Source organism: Aedes albopictus, chromosome 3 (genome assembly GCF_035046485.1).
Source record: "Aedes albopictus strain Foshan chromosome 3, AalbF5, whole genome shotgun sequence".
In the NCBI taxonomy this organism is placed as follows: Eukaryota; Metazoa; Arthropoda; class Insecta; order Diptera; family Culicidae; genus Aedes; species Aedes albopictus.
In genome coordinates this window covers 126,389,502-126,403,345 of record NC_085138.1, presented here as the reverse complement: position 1 = coordinate 126,403,345, position 13,844 = coordinate 126,389,502, and the positions used below count along the sequence as shown (strand labels likewise).

Sequence of the window (13,844 nt, the reverse complement as noted above, 5' to 3'; positions counted from 1 at the left end):
ACTGGGAAAAGCGGAAGATAAGGTTCGGAGAAAAACATCCTTCACTTAAGCGCCAGGTGGCTATCAACCACCGCGAAGGAGCGTGTCCACAACTCTATCGGAAAGTCCCGTACCCGGCCAGGAATCCTCAGGGCGAGTCCTTTCTTCAGTCCTTAACCCAACAATCGAAACTTCAGCGCAACCGATACCGAACCGAAGGAATAGCTAAATTCAAAATATATACTACTTACAGGGTGGTCCGGTTACCAATAAGGAGTCCCTTTCCAGAGCCTATTCTAATCCAACGAGAAAAAAAAAACGAACTGTGTTGAAACTTCTCAGACACTAAAACTGCAACAACTAAGAATTGCTTAAAAAATGCGTTTGCAGAGCTCTTCGTTTATTTCCCCAATAACTTGTGGAACTAAAATGGCAATTTACGATCTTTGTCTTAGCGCTTGCTTATAATATGTACATTGGTATAGGGGGGTTGGTATTTACAAAATTAGGTCGACCTTACTTGGTTTACAGCTACCAGGAACGATGGCGTGGTCCCACGGAGTCCAGCGGAGGATGGTAAGTGCACTTACTGGTCATCAACGTGGTCAAACTTACGCCTTTGACCGGTCACGTGGCGTATACGCGAGTGGTGTCGAGGCGTTCAATCTTCCATGCAATAAACCGCCGGGCTTGCATGCGACCGATCGGGTTGGATGGTGACGAGTCGCCCTCTATCGGTTGCCCGTGGAAACGCTTGCGGTTGGTGGCTTGGACAGACCGCGTGGTGAGTTGAACTGACACACCAGCGAGTGACGTCACTATTTATGCTGCACGATGTATGCTTCGTCACAGCCTTATCGGTCCAACAGAATGACGCAAACGATCAGTTCTGTGATGTCACGCCGTCCGGGCCCTAGGGGTGCACCCTCGTTTGAAGGGATCTTCAAACGATTTTCAAATTACTTAATTTGTCAGAAACACAATCACTTTTTTTCATTTACCTGTATGATTTTGATCGGTTGGTTCGAAAAATTCGTTTCTATTACAGATTCTCGCTTGCACACGAGGGTTGCAGCGTTAACGGCCTCTGCCTAAGTATTAAAAGATCTACTTGTCAAAAGAACAATACATTGTATTGTTACACAAACCTTACTAGGCACACGTGGTTTTGTAATAGCACTTTTTTAATATACTTTTGGTATAAAAGGAAACCTGCAATTCTTATACAAAGTACCATAATTAATTACAGAGTTATTTTCTTAATTCACTCTCTATTACTTCTACTTTTAAAACTTTTGACTCCCTTCTCACACTCTATAATTTTTCTTCTATCACGGTTTGCCACTAGACTTCTGTAACTGTCGACAGTCGGAATGAAAGAGAATCTTCAACCCAGATTTTGGTTATAACAAACCTACGCGCGACCCGATTCTTTTCATTCGGCTATTTTCGGGGCCTAATTTGAAAGTGAGCTAATTTTTAAAGACCGAACTCATTTATCGGATTCTCTAGGTACGTTCGTTAAGTCAGAGACACGGAACGCCAACTTCGCTTCTGACAGTAAAGGCTCTATTTCAAATACTTTTTAAGGTCAAATATTTTTTTAGCTTTTATTTCAATTTTTGTTATTTGTATTTGTTTTTGTTTTTCGGGTGATGGGATTGCAAAGTCAAATTTAAATTTAAGTTTTTTATGAATTACTGTAACCTTGTTACATTACCCCCTACCAACGGTTAAAAAAAATAAATGAAGATTTCTGAATTTATTTTTTTTATGTTAAAAAATAAAACAGTTTTTCTTTAATGCTTCTATTAATGTTAGTTGATTTGGTTTAACTCAACTGACCGAAATAGTACTTAAATTATATAAAGAAGAAAAACAAATGAACTCATCTAATTCTACGTATCATCTAATTACTTATATATTTTTTTAAATTTTAACTGTAGGAACCAATAAGAAAAAAATGAACTACAAAATCTAATTCCGGGATACCACTACGGTTGCCAAAATTACACCTCTATAACCCAAAGTCTCATAAGACCCGTCCTAGTATTCTAGAACATAAATCTGGCCGCTTCCACGACCAACATATCTCCACCAGGGAGCCGTCAAGAACATTCTCGACAAAATCCTCTAATCCAAACTGAAACATTTTATGTACTTTCAGATTTATCCGAACAAAATTCTATTGAAATTCTCATTTAAAATCATAACATTTTATTCGAACGCAATCGCGCTCTAAATGACCTTAACTTTCATGGTATCCCTACTTCGACAGCCTCTACTGTAACTGGCCGACGACTACAAACGATAAATTGCGTTTGACGTTTCTCTGAATTATCGGATTTGTTTTGGTTTGATTTTCTCTGAAAGTGGTGAAATGAAAGTGAAAGCGAACAAAAGTGAATCTACTATTAAAAAGTGCCAAAATTTGAAGAAAAAACAGAAACTATTGCTTGTGTGATATAAACGGCTACGGAAATCCTGAATGCTGCCAACTGTGATGTTGTAAGTGTGCCAAAACTGATACCAAAACTGTTTCAATGCTGTGTTTAGTGGACCCAAAACTCATTGAACTATTGTAAATATTGTGTTTTCTGATGCGGCTATTGAACGGTCTAAAGTTAACGAGTATAAAGTGCTACTTCTAGGCTATTTACAACCGATATGTACAGTGTTTACTTGAATTATCCTGCGGCAAACTCACAGTGTTTTCTTTTCTTTGTGTACCTACATAGCTTAATATTGTGAACATTGACCCTGTTCGTAGTGTTTTGGTGTTCTTCAACGTTGTGTTATGGTGTGTACAAGTATATTTTGAGTTCGAATCTCAGCCTGGTCATCATCTTGCCCTGCAGACTCGCACTTCCTTCCATAGTACTCTCCCTTCACAGTTCACCTCGGTGAACTCCGGGCTTGGGTGGGTAAGCTGGCTGATGATTCTAGGGCGACAAACTATACTTGTACTCCATCCTATACATAGCTGTATCTACATTCTCAGGACTAACGCTTGTTTTTCTTTTAGGTTTCAAACAGCCCTGAGAATGGATCATCGAGAGGCGACGAGGGAACTGCTTGTAGTAAGGAATCGTTTTTGAAGCCAGCCCCTCCCGCTCTGCTCGGAGTAACCAAACCGTAAGTTTGTGTTTTATTGGAACGAAATCTCATAGTAACTGTGCACTTGGCCTCAGACATAGCTTTAAAAGGAAGTTGATTATTTTTTCTGGAGATGTGAGGCATGAAAAACTCCTAAACGGTTGCCTTGCACATCTTCTAGGTCATAACAAGCTGACCCTATTTTGCCTACAACCTTTGCCAATGAAAATGGATTCGCTAATTTCGCGGAAAACTGTTTGCTCTTGCTCGACAGAAAGAAGTTCTTTTTAAGCACTATTTCCCCTATTTCGTAGCTTGGGATGGTTTTGCTAGACCGTAGATTATAGTGCTTTGCATAACGGTCATAGGCCTTCTTCAAATTGATTTTAACCGCCTCAAAGATTGATTTCAGGTTTTCATTGAGTTCTAATGGATCATAGCCAGCATCTTCGTTAGTTTCCCTGATGCGTTTATATTCTGCACCTGAGCTAATAAAATTCCTCCCATAATTTACAAAATATGGCGTGAAAGAAGTTGATTCGTGGACTGAGGTTCTTATAGCCATGGCCACCTTTTGGATATCCCGATCCCATTCCTTATGGTCATCTTTCACGTATGTCCTAATCGCTGCTCCAATCACTCGGTTAACCCTTTCCGTTGGGTTATTTGCCGGATGGTAATTAGCATTTTTCCAATGCGTGACATGGTAGTTGCTTAAGAATTTCTCAAATTCCTTTGATTTAAATTGGACACCGTTGTCGGATATAAGTATTTCCGGGACTCCGAACAGCAAAAAAAACCATATTTTCTAAAAAAGAAGTTAATGGTTTTGTTTTGGCATCACTTAAGGGTTGAATAATGACAAATTTGGAAAACAAATCTGTCACTACCAACAAAACTGAGTTTCCAGATTTTGAACGAGGAAACGGGCCCACAAAATCGACAGAAATTGTCTGCCATGGCAGTGATGCAACTTTTTGTTTCCCCATCAACGGTGTTCGATTTATGTTGGGATACTTTGTTTTTTTACACGTATCGCATCCTTGACAATACTTTCTGACGTCATTTTCCATTAGTGGCCAGTAGTATTGTTCTTGTAACTTCTTTAAAGTTTTAAATCTACCGAAATGCATGGCATCATGGGTTTCCTGAATTAATTTTATACGTTCTCGAGTCAGAGGGACATATTTCCATTCAAACCTAGGGTCAATGAACTTTGATGTCACAATTTTGTAAATTTTATCTTTTACCACTCTAAAATCTTTGAATTTGGCGTTATTCGATAATATTTTCTTTTTTAGTTCCTCATATTCCGGATCCACCGAATCCACGGTCAAAACTGATCGTGATAGGGCGTCGGCAGTAATGTTCAACGACCCCTTTCTGTACAGCAGTTCAAAATCGTACTGCTGGAGCTTCAGGGCCCACCGGACCAATTTAGCCGAGCCCCCTTCGGCGCTAATTCTTCGCAGCCAAATGAGGCTTTGGGCATCGGTTACTACTGTAAACCGGGAGCCTTCTACGTAGTGCCGAAATTTTTGGATGGCCAATATTACTCCCAGGCATTCTTTCTCCGTTGGGTCGCGGACAGCTTCCTGGAGAAAAAAGCTATTGGCCTTCTTATCCCGTCGATCACCTGGACTAAGACTGCGCCCACTGCAACATCCGAGGCATCCGATTCAATTATGAAGGGAAGCTGGAAGTCGGGATTCGCTAAAACGTTTGGAGAGGTAAGTACTGATTTAATTTTTAGGAACGCCTCGTCTGCTTCTTTTGTCCAACAGATCTTCCCCTTTGTCCCCTTTAATAAGTCCGTAATAGGGGCTGTTAGGTCGCTGAAACGTTCAATAAATTGCTTGTAAAAGCTTACCATGCCAACGAACCGACGTACTTCTTTAGGTGTTTTTGGAGTTGCATACTCCAAAATTGGCTGAATTTTTGTACTGTCTACGGCCAGGCCTTGTTCCGATAAAGTATACCCTAAGTAGCTTATTGTCTTTTGACAAAATTTGGATTTCTCCAAGCTAATTGTTAAATTAGCTTTTCTCAGCCTTTCGGCAACCAGTCTTAAAAGACGAAAATGTTCTTTGAGGCTATTTGACGTTATTATTATATCGTCTAAATACACATAAACGTAAGGTTCTAAGTCTATCACTAGGACCTTGTTCATAAGTTTGGTTTGAGTCGTTGGCGCTCCTTTGAGCCCAAAGGGCATAACTTTAAATCGAAATAATTGCTTGCCGGCTCTAAAAGAAGTGTAATCGCGGCTTGATTCCTCCAGGGGAATCTGCCAATATGCCTTCGATAGATCGATCACCGTGAAGTATTTCGCTCGTTCGATTCTCCCAAGAATGCCTAGCATGTCCGGGTAAGGATATGCTTCATTCTTCGTTATGTCGTTAATACGACGGCAGTCTAGGCATATTCGCCATTCTCCCGACGTTTTTTTAACAGGCAATATAACGGATTGCACCAATCAGAGGTGGACTCCTCAATTACGTCCAACTCAAGCATCCTCGCAACCTCTTTGTCTACCTCCTTTTGGATATGCGGAGAGCACCTATATTGGGGTGGTTTTTTTTGGTTGAGCTCCCTCTATCAACTGTATTTCATGACTTAACAAGTTTGTTCTCCCCAGCTTGCCCCCGTTAGTTGCTTTAAACATCTCTATAATTTCTTTCAATTCGGTTCGCTCTTCGGCTGATAAGTCATGCTCGGTCGTAATGTTTTGAGCCTTATTGTTTTCCACATCTTCGATAAACGGTAGGTCTAAGCTGTTATCTTCGACCCTTTCATCTTCCACACACTGTGGGTGACCCTGGGGTTCAACGGACAACACGATAACTTCCTCTTCTTCAGCAAAAAAGTCTTCTACCATGTTAATGACATTTCCCTCAAAGCTTGGGATTGGTCTAACTGCATCGCCTTTTACAAAGGCTGGGGCAATTTTAAATGCGTCCCAAAAATCCATCCCTAGAATTAACTTTTTGGAAATTTGGGGAACAAGTAATGTAGGAACAACATTAGTTACGCCATTGAACGTATAGGGTACTTGTATTACACCCTCACAGTTATGGGCTGTCTCGTCAGCTGTTTTAATTACCAAATTTATCGGATGGATCTTAAAGCCATGTTTGACTACCAGGTCTCGTGAGCTCAAAATGCTAACACTCGCTCCCGAATCTAATAAAGCGACAATTGGACTTCCCAGCACTTCAACATTTATGTAGGGGCATTTACTGGGCCTGGTATTAATATAACAGGTTGTCGCGTATTTGGAATACGGTTTATTATCGGGAGTTTTTTCTTCTGGCACCAACTGAGGTGAGTTCTGAAGTGGATCAGAAAGATTACTCCCTACAATCTTCCTGACTCCTCGTTTCCCTGTTGACTACTTGGAAAACGATGATTGTTGGGGCAGTTCGCAGTCAGATAGTTCATTTGCCCACAGAAGTGACAAAAAATTTTCTTCTGCCTGTCGCAGTTACGCCAGAAGTGGCCATACTGGCGACAATTCCAACAAAGTATGTTATTTTCGACCTCTGGGACATTTTTAGGATTTGCATTCGCGAGCTCTTTTGGCTTTTCACTAATTTTGTTTCTACGCATTGCTTGACCGATAGTATTCAACTCTTCTTCCTGATCTACTTCTTCTTCCCAAGCTTGTTCAGCCTCATCTACATAGTTCACCTGTGGCATTCTATTTCTAGGATAATTGCTGTAAGTTCGGTACATGGATTTGTCTAAGCCATGACAAATAGTCGTGAGCTCTTCAATCCGTTCAATTCGGTAAATGGTCAAAAAGGGCTTATAGGAGTCCCTCATGTTTTCAATTAGAATATTGAGCTTTCTTTCCTCTGAAAGGGGTTTTGTTAATTGTTTTTGTTTTTGTTTTTCGGGTGATGGGATTGCAAAGTCAAATTTAAATTTAAGTTTTTTATGAATTACTGTAACCTTCACTTAAGCGCCAGGTGGCTATCAACCACCGCGAAGGAGCGTGTCCACAACTCTATCGGAAAGTCCCGTACCCGGCCAGGAATCCTCAGGGCGAGTCCTTTCTTCAGTCCTTAACCCAACAATCGAAACTTCAGCGCAACCGAAACCGAACCGAAGGAATAGCTAAATTCAAAATATATACTACTTACAGGGTGGTCCGGTTACCAATAAGGAGTCCCTTTCCAGAGCCTATTCTAATCCAACGAGAAAAAAAAAACGAACTGTGTTGAAACTTCTCAGACACTAAAACTGCAACAACTAAGAATTGCTTAAAAAATGCGTTTGCAGAGCTCTTCGTTTATTTCCCCAATAACTTGTGGAACTAAAATGGCAATTTACGATCTTTGTCTTAGCGCTTGCTTATAATATGTACATTGGTATAGGGGGGTTAGTATTTACAAAATTAGGTCGACCTTACTTGGTTTACAGCTACCAGGAACGATGGCGTGGTCCCACGGAGTCCAGCGGAGGATGATAAGTGCACTTACTGGTCATCAACGTGGTCAAACTTACGCCTTTGACCGGTCACGTGGCGTATACGCGAGTGGTGTCGAGGCGTTCAATCTTCCATGCAATAAACCGCCGGGCTTGCATGCGACCGATCGGGTTGGATGGTGACGAGTCGCCCTCTATCGGTTGCCCGTGGAAACGCTTGCGGTTGGTAGCTTGGACAGACCGCGTGGTGAGTTGAACTGACACACCAGCGAGTGACGTCACTATTTATGCTGCACGATGTATGCTTCGTCACAGCCTTATCGGTCCAACAGAATGACGCAAACGATCAGTTCTGTGATGTCACGCCGTCCGGGCCCTAGGGGTGCACCCTCGTTTGAAGGGATCTTCAAACGATTTTCAAATTACTTAATTTGTCAGAAACACAATCACTTTTTTTCATTTACCTGTATGATTTTGATCGGTTGGTTCGAAAAATTCGTTTCTATTACAGATTCTCGCTTGCACACGAGGGTTGCAGCGTTAACGGCCTCTGCCTAAGTATTAAAAGATCTACTTGTCAAAAGAACAATACATTGTATTGTTACACAAACCTTACTAGGCACACGTGGTTTTGTAATAGCACTTTTTTAATATACTTTTGGTATAAAAGGAAACCTGCAATTCTTATACAAAGTACCATAATTAATTACAGAGTTATTTTCTTAATTCACTCTCTATTACTTCTACTTTTAAAACTTTTGACTCCCTTCTCACACTCTATAATTTTTCTTCTATCACGGTTTGCCACTAGACTTCTGTAACTGTCGACAGTCGGAATGAAAGAGAATCTTCAACCCAGATTTTGGTTATAACAAACCTACGCGCGACCCGATTCTTTTCATTCGGCTATTTTCGGGGCCTAATTTGAAAGTGAGCTAATTTTTAAAGACCGAACTCATTTATCGGATTCTCTAGGTACGTTCGTTAAGTCAGAGACACGGAACGCCAACTTCGTTTCTGACAGTAAAGGCTCTATTTCAAATACTTTTTAAGGTCAAATATTTTTTTAGCTTTTATTTCAATTTTTGTTATTTGTATTTGTTTTTGTTTTTCGGGTGATGGGATTGCAAAGTCAAATTTAAATTTAAGTTTTTTATGAATTACTGTAACCTTGTTACATCTGTTCGTGATGAACTAAACTTAATAGGATGACCATGGAATATGATATATTTGAGCTAATTGGATCTCTTTGACCTTTGTGAAACAGTAAGCTACCATGCGCCTCCATTATAGTGCAATCATCAAAGGCATAGTCATTTTTCACTAATTTTTTATTTCGAGAATTCGAAGCTAAGTTTGATACACAACCCGGGAAATTCTGATCCCGTGAATAATTTCAACCTTTATCAACACAAGCTTTTTTTTGTTGAAGAAAATGGTCCTATTTTCTACCAAGTTAGACATAAAAGCGTGTAAGGGGCCGTCCAAGAGTGACGTAGTATTTTTTGGCCAATTTTCAACACCCCCCTGCCCCTCGTAGCCTATTTTCGTATTCATGGCTAGTAGCAATTTCAGAGACTCCCTCTACCCCCCAAACGCTATTGTATAATTTTGTTAATAACCGTATTAGAAGCTTCCACTTCTACCTTCTACCAAAGCTGTGGCACCACCAATGAACTGGGAACAGGATTTATAGTGTCGGGCAAGATGCGACAACGTGTGATCGGGTGGCAACCAATCAACGCAAGGATGTGCATGTTGAGAGTTAAGGGCCGTTTCTTCAACTACAGCACCATCAACGTCCACTGCCCACACGAAGAGAGACCTGATGACGAGAAAAAAGCATTCTACGCACAGTTAGAGCAAACAACGATGGTTGCTCGCCGCGTGACGTGAAAATCGTTGTCGGCGACATGAACGCGCAGGTAGAAAGGGAGGAATTTTTTTTTATCTGTATTAACGAGATTTTTAGCCCTAGGCTAGTTCATCTCGGGACCCACGCTTTACTTCCCTTCCGAAGGAAGAAACTCACATTTTGCGAGTTTTGTCGGGAGTGGGATTCGATCCCAGGTCCTCGGCGTGATAGTCAACTGTTCTAACCATCACACCAGGTCCGCTCCACAGGGAGGAAATGTACAGACCGCTAATCGGGCGAAACAGCCTGCACGCCGTATCGAATGATAACGGTCAGCGATGCGTAAACTTTGCAGCCTCCCGTGGTATGGTAGTCCGAAGCACCTTCTTCCCCACAAAGCCACCTGGAGATCACCCGACCATCAAACAGAAAACCAAATCGATCACGTTCTAGTCGACGGTAAATTCTTCTCGGATATAACCAATGTCCGGCGCACATACCGCAGCGCGAATATAGATTCGGATCACTACTTAGTCGCTGAATGCATGCGCTCAAAACTTTCGACAGTTATCACCACGCGTCGAAGTCGAACGCCGCGGCTCAACATCGAGCAACTTCGTAACGTAGAAGTGGCTCAAGACTACGCGCAGCAGTCAGCAGTGGCCCTACCAACGGAAGAGCAGCTTGGCGCAGCTACACTTGAAGATGGCTGGAGGGACATCCGATCCGCCTGGTAGTACCTCGGCTACAGCACTAGGCTTCGCGACTCCGAATGACAGAAACGACTGGTACGACGGCGAATGTGAACAGTTGAAAAACGAGAATAATGCAGCATGGGCGAGAATGCTGCAACACCGTACGAGAGCGAATGAGGCACGTTACAAACAGGCGCGGAAAAGGCAGAACTCAGTCTTCCGGATGAAGAAGCGCCAGCAGGAAGAACGAGATCACGAAGCGATGGTAGAGCTGTACCGCGCTAAGGACACACGAAAGTTCTACGAGAAGCTGAACCGCTCGCGCAGAGGCTTTATGCCACAAGCCGAAATGTGCCGAGATAATCACGGGAATATTCTCACGAGCGAGCGTGAGGTGGCGGCAGCATTACGATGAGTACCTCCATGGCAACGTTGCAAGTACCAAACTGCCCCCACTCGCATAACTGTCCCATATGAATAGGAATCCCAGCAAAGATGGGACTGTTATGCGAGTGGGGGCAGCAAAGGTGGCGTGGTAACAGATCTAGGAGTAAAGCCTGTATACGCAATAATCGGGACACAGAAGCACGACTGTAGCTCTGTAATGAATCGGTAAAATTGGCCAAATAATTGGCTGAGAATTCTTTGATGTATGTTTATTATTTGTGCAATTTTTTTTAAATTCGATGCATTAACAACTTGATGATTTTGTGGCTATATCGGTCTTTTTCTACTCAGAGCATAAGGGAGTAGAGAACAAAGTGGATAATGAAATGATAGATATGATAGTATTCGGGTCTCCAGTTAGCCTAGTGGTTAAGGCTATGGATCGCCAATCCGTAGACGGCGGGTTCGATTCCCGTTCCGGTCGGGAAAATTTTCTCGACACTCTGGGCATAGTGTATCATTGTACTTGCCTCACAATATACAAATTCATGCAATGGCAGGCAAAGAAAGCCCTTCAATTAATAACTGTGGAAGTGCTCAAAGAATACTTAGTTGAAGCGAGGCAGGCCAAGTCCCAGTGGGGACGTAGAGCCATAAAGAAGAAGAAGAAGTATTCGCTAAGTTGCGAACAAGTATGAAATTTTTTATAGATGGTGAAATTAGGCAAGTAGGCCATGTTTAAAAGCACAGGTCGTACGGCAGAAGTTTCACGCATTCGATGTATTCGTTCAATACATGGCCTACTTGCCTAATTTCACCTTCTATAAACATTTTCATACTTGTTCGCAACCTAGCGAATACTATATGGTCGGCGTTAAGTCAGAGAGAACCATGTGTCTTTTACCTAATTTCTAGAAAAAAGACTTTAAAGTTTGCAACTCCATAAGTTTTGAGTTTTTCAACAAATGTTCTTGAATTTTTGCTATAAATCTTAATAACTATTCATCAAAGCATCGCTCTCTGTTGATCGCGAAAAAAACGTAAAAAAGCTTGAAACCGAGAAATTGCTAAGTAATTGATTGTACTTCGTCCACTCTGACTGAACGATTTTTTGGAAAATCTACAACCAACTACAGTTCACACTCAAGTTTGTACATATTTGATGAAAAATAATGCACAAGTAGGACAACAGTTAATGTATAATGTGAGCAGGAAGTTTGAAATTTGATATTTCTGTTATTACACTGTTGATTACTATTTTCAATTTTTATGTTCAGTCAGAGTGGACCAAGTACAACAGTTCAATATCACATGAAGGGTAGTAAATTATGAGCTATTTAAGAATTCTTCACTTGAACATTTAATCGCTAACAACTTTTGAACGTTTTTTAATAGTTCGGTACGTTTTTGAAATATTGTAGTTACACAGTTCATAATAATTTATTCAGAGGACTGGCGTTTTTCAAAAATTCGTTCAGACAGAGTGAACCAAGTACACAATTCTTAAATTACCGGTAAAATTAATTTCTTCATGAAACGGGTATTGGTACATTTCAATAGGATGCCCAACAGCTACTAAACAAACATATTTTGATTTAGAAAGGATTGCGAAGAATAAGGTAATTTCAACTATTTTTTTTAGAGACACATGGTCCACTCTGTCTGCACGCGAATTGCCACAATTTGCTTCAACACGATGATCTGTAAAATACGACATTAACCATAATAAAATGGATTTTCACGTGCTTTCTTGATCAATTATCATCAAAAAATGCGTTAGGGAGCCATACGATTTGGAACCGTATTATATTTTGATGAAAAATTATTTTGATTTTTGGATTTTAACCAATACATATTTTTTCAATTCTCTTCACATCAAGCATTTGGTCCACTCTGACTGCACACTATTATCGATTTTCGCAGTTCAATCAAAAGAAAATTGTGCTATAACTCTCGTTAATTGTAATATTAAGAAAATCGGGTGAATGTTCCAAGTAGCTAAAGTAATTCTTAATAAAATGCCTTAAAAATCTTATTTTCGTCAGTTTTGTTACTTGGTCCCCTCTGACTTAACGCCGACCATATCATGTCTATCATTTCATTATCCACTTTGTTCTCTTCTCCCTTATTCTCTGAGTAGAAAAAGAGCGATATAGCCACAAAATCATCAAGTTATTAATAGAGTACGATCGATAAATCAGAATATGATTACTTTTAACTGTGGATGAAAAACAAACAGACGTGGTTTTAGGGATAGACTTGTTAGAAACCCAAAATGGTCGCCACAATGGCCGACTTTGTCACCTACTCACGATTTCGAGCGCACAAATCTCTTCGTAAACGAAACCAGCGCAACTGATCTTCTTATTTTAAGCATATTACAAGTGAGCAAGAGCAGAATAATAAAATGCACTGTTGTTTGAAGCTTGCTTCTTGAGATTTGTGCGTCTGAAGTTCTGATGCACTGTTGAAGCGGGATTTCAAGACGTTTGTCCTTAAGCATTTTGTACAATCATGACCAATTTTCATTCGCAGAATATATGGTTCTTTCACGCTACAGTTCAAAGTTTTGTGATGATAGTTATGTAATTTCGTAAGCAATTATGATACTTATAGAGACATTTTCTTGTTAAATTTCATCAACTTTTATCAATTGGTTTGAAAGTTATTGGTGTTGATAGGGGTGAGTGTTAGTGAATATTTTTCGTGTGTTTCATGTGCGATGTATGTCTAATCATAGCTTTTGCATTTCTCTGCCAATTTTCATGAAATTTTCACAGAGGATAGTTGATTATGTGTATATTATGCCTGCATAATTTGATGAATATTGGTGTAGTACTTTCAATAGTACAATTGGAACAATAAAGGGTGCTGACTAATTGCTGTTCGAAGTGCTAAAATCAAGTTCTGTCCCAATACATGTTTCGGCTATAAAATTGTTGATAGCGCATCGATTTTTTTGAAATTTTGCCTATGCAACAAATGTAGATTGAGAGGTTTGTGTGTAAAATTTCAGCCATTTCCTTTGCTAAATTCAAAAGTTACAACACTGACAAGCAAACCTAGGGGCTGTACAAAATTCAATGGCGCACATTCTACTCTTTAATTGCTACAACAAAAAGTACTGCATCGATTAACATGAAATTTTGTAGATGAAATGAACACATTGGAAGATGTTAATGGATCAAATTTGAGCATTTTTAATGTATCTATTGCAGATTTACAGCTGTATTTCTGTGTCCCGATTTTTGCGGATACAGGCTTTATGTGCACAGGACGAAAGACTTCCGGACAGTTAGAGCTCAACTCCCGAGCCGAGCGGACGCGGTTGTGTATCGCAGTCGATTACGGGAGCCATACTCCGGCTAATTTGTGGTCAGTTTCTTAATTTCGAAATAGTG

At 40.5% G+C, this 13,844-nt stretch overlaps 2 long non-coding RNA genes across 2 annotated transcripts; both read right to left on the bottom strand.

Annotated features, from left to right (window-relative positions):
* Nucleotides 1-256: 256 nt before the first annotated feature.
* LOC115262755 (uncharacterized) lies at nucleotides 257-3,864 on the bottom strand. Its single transcript, XR_009998834.1, has 2 exons — nucleotides 1,128-3,864; nucleotides 257-1,070 (listed from the first exon to the last, which is right to left on the bottom strand). It is a non-coding gene; the product is annotated as an uncharacterized LOC115262755 (long non-coding RNA).
* Nucleotides 3,865-7,246: 3,382 nt separating this feature from the next.
* LOC134291966 (uncharacterized) lies at nucleotides 7,247-8,679 on the bottom strand. The gene is made up of 2 exons (XR_009999383.1): nucleotides 7,971-8,679; nucleotides 7,247-7,910 (listed from the first exon to the last, which is right to left on the bottom strand). It is a non-coding gene; the product is annotated as an uncharacterized LOC134291966 (long non-coding RNA).
* Between the last annotated feature and the right edge of the window lie 5,165 nt (nucleotides 8,680-13,844).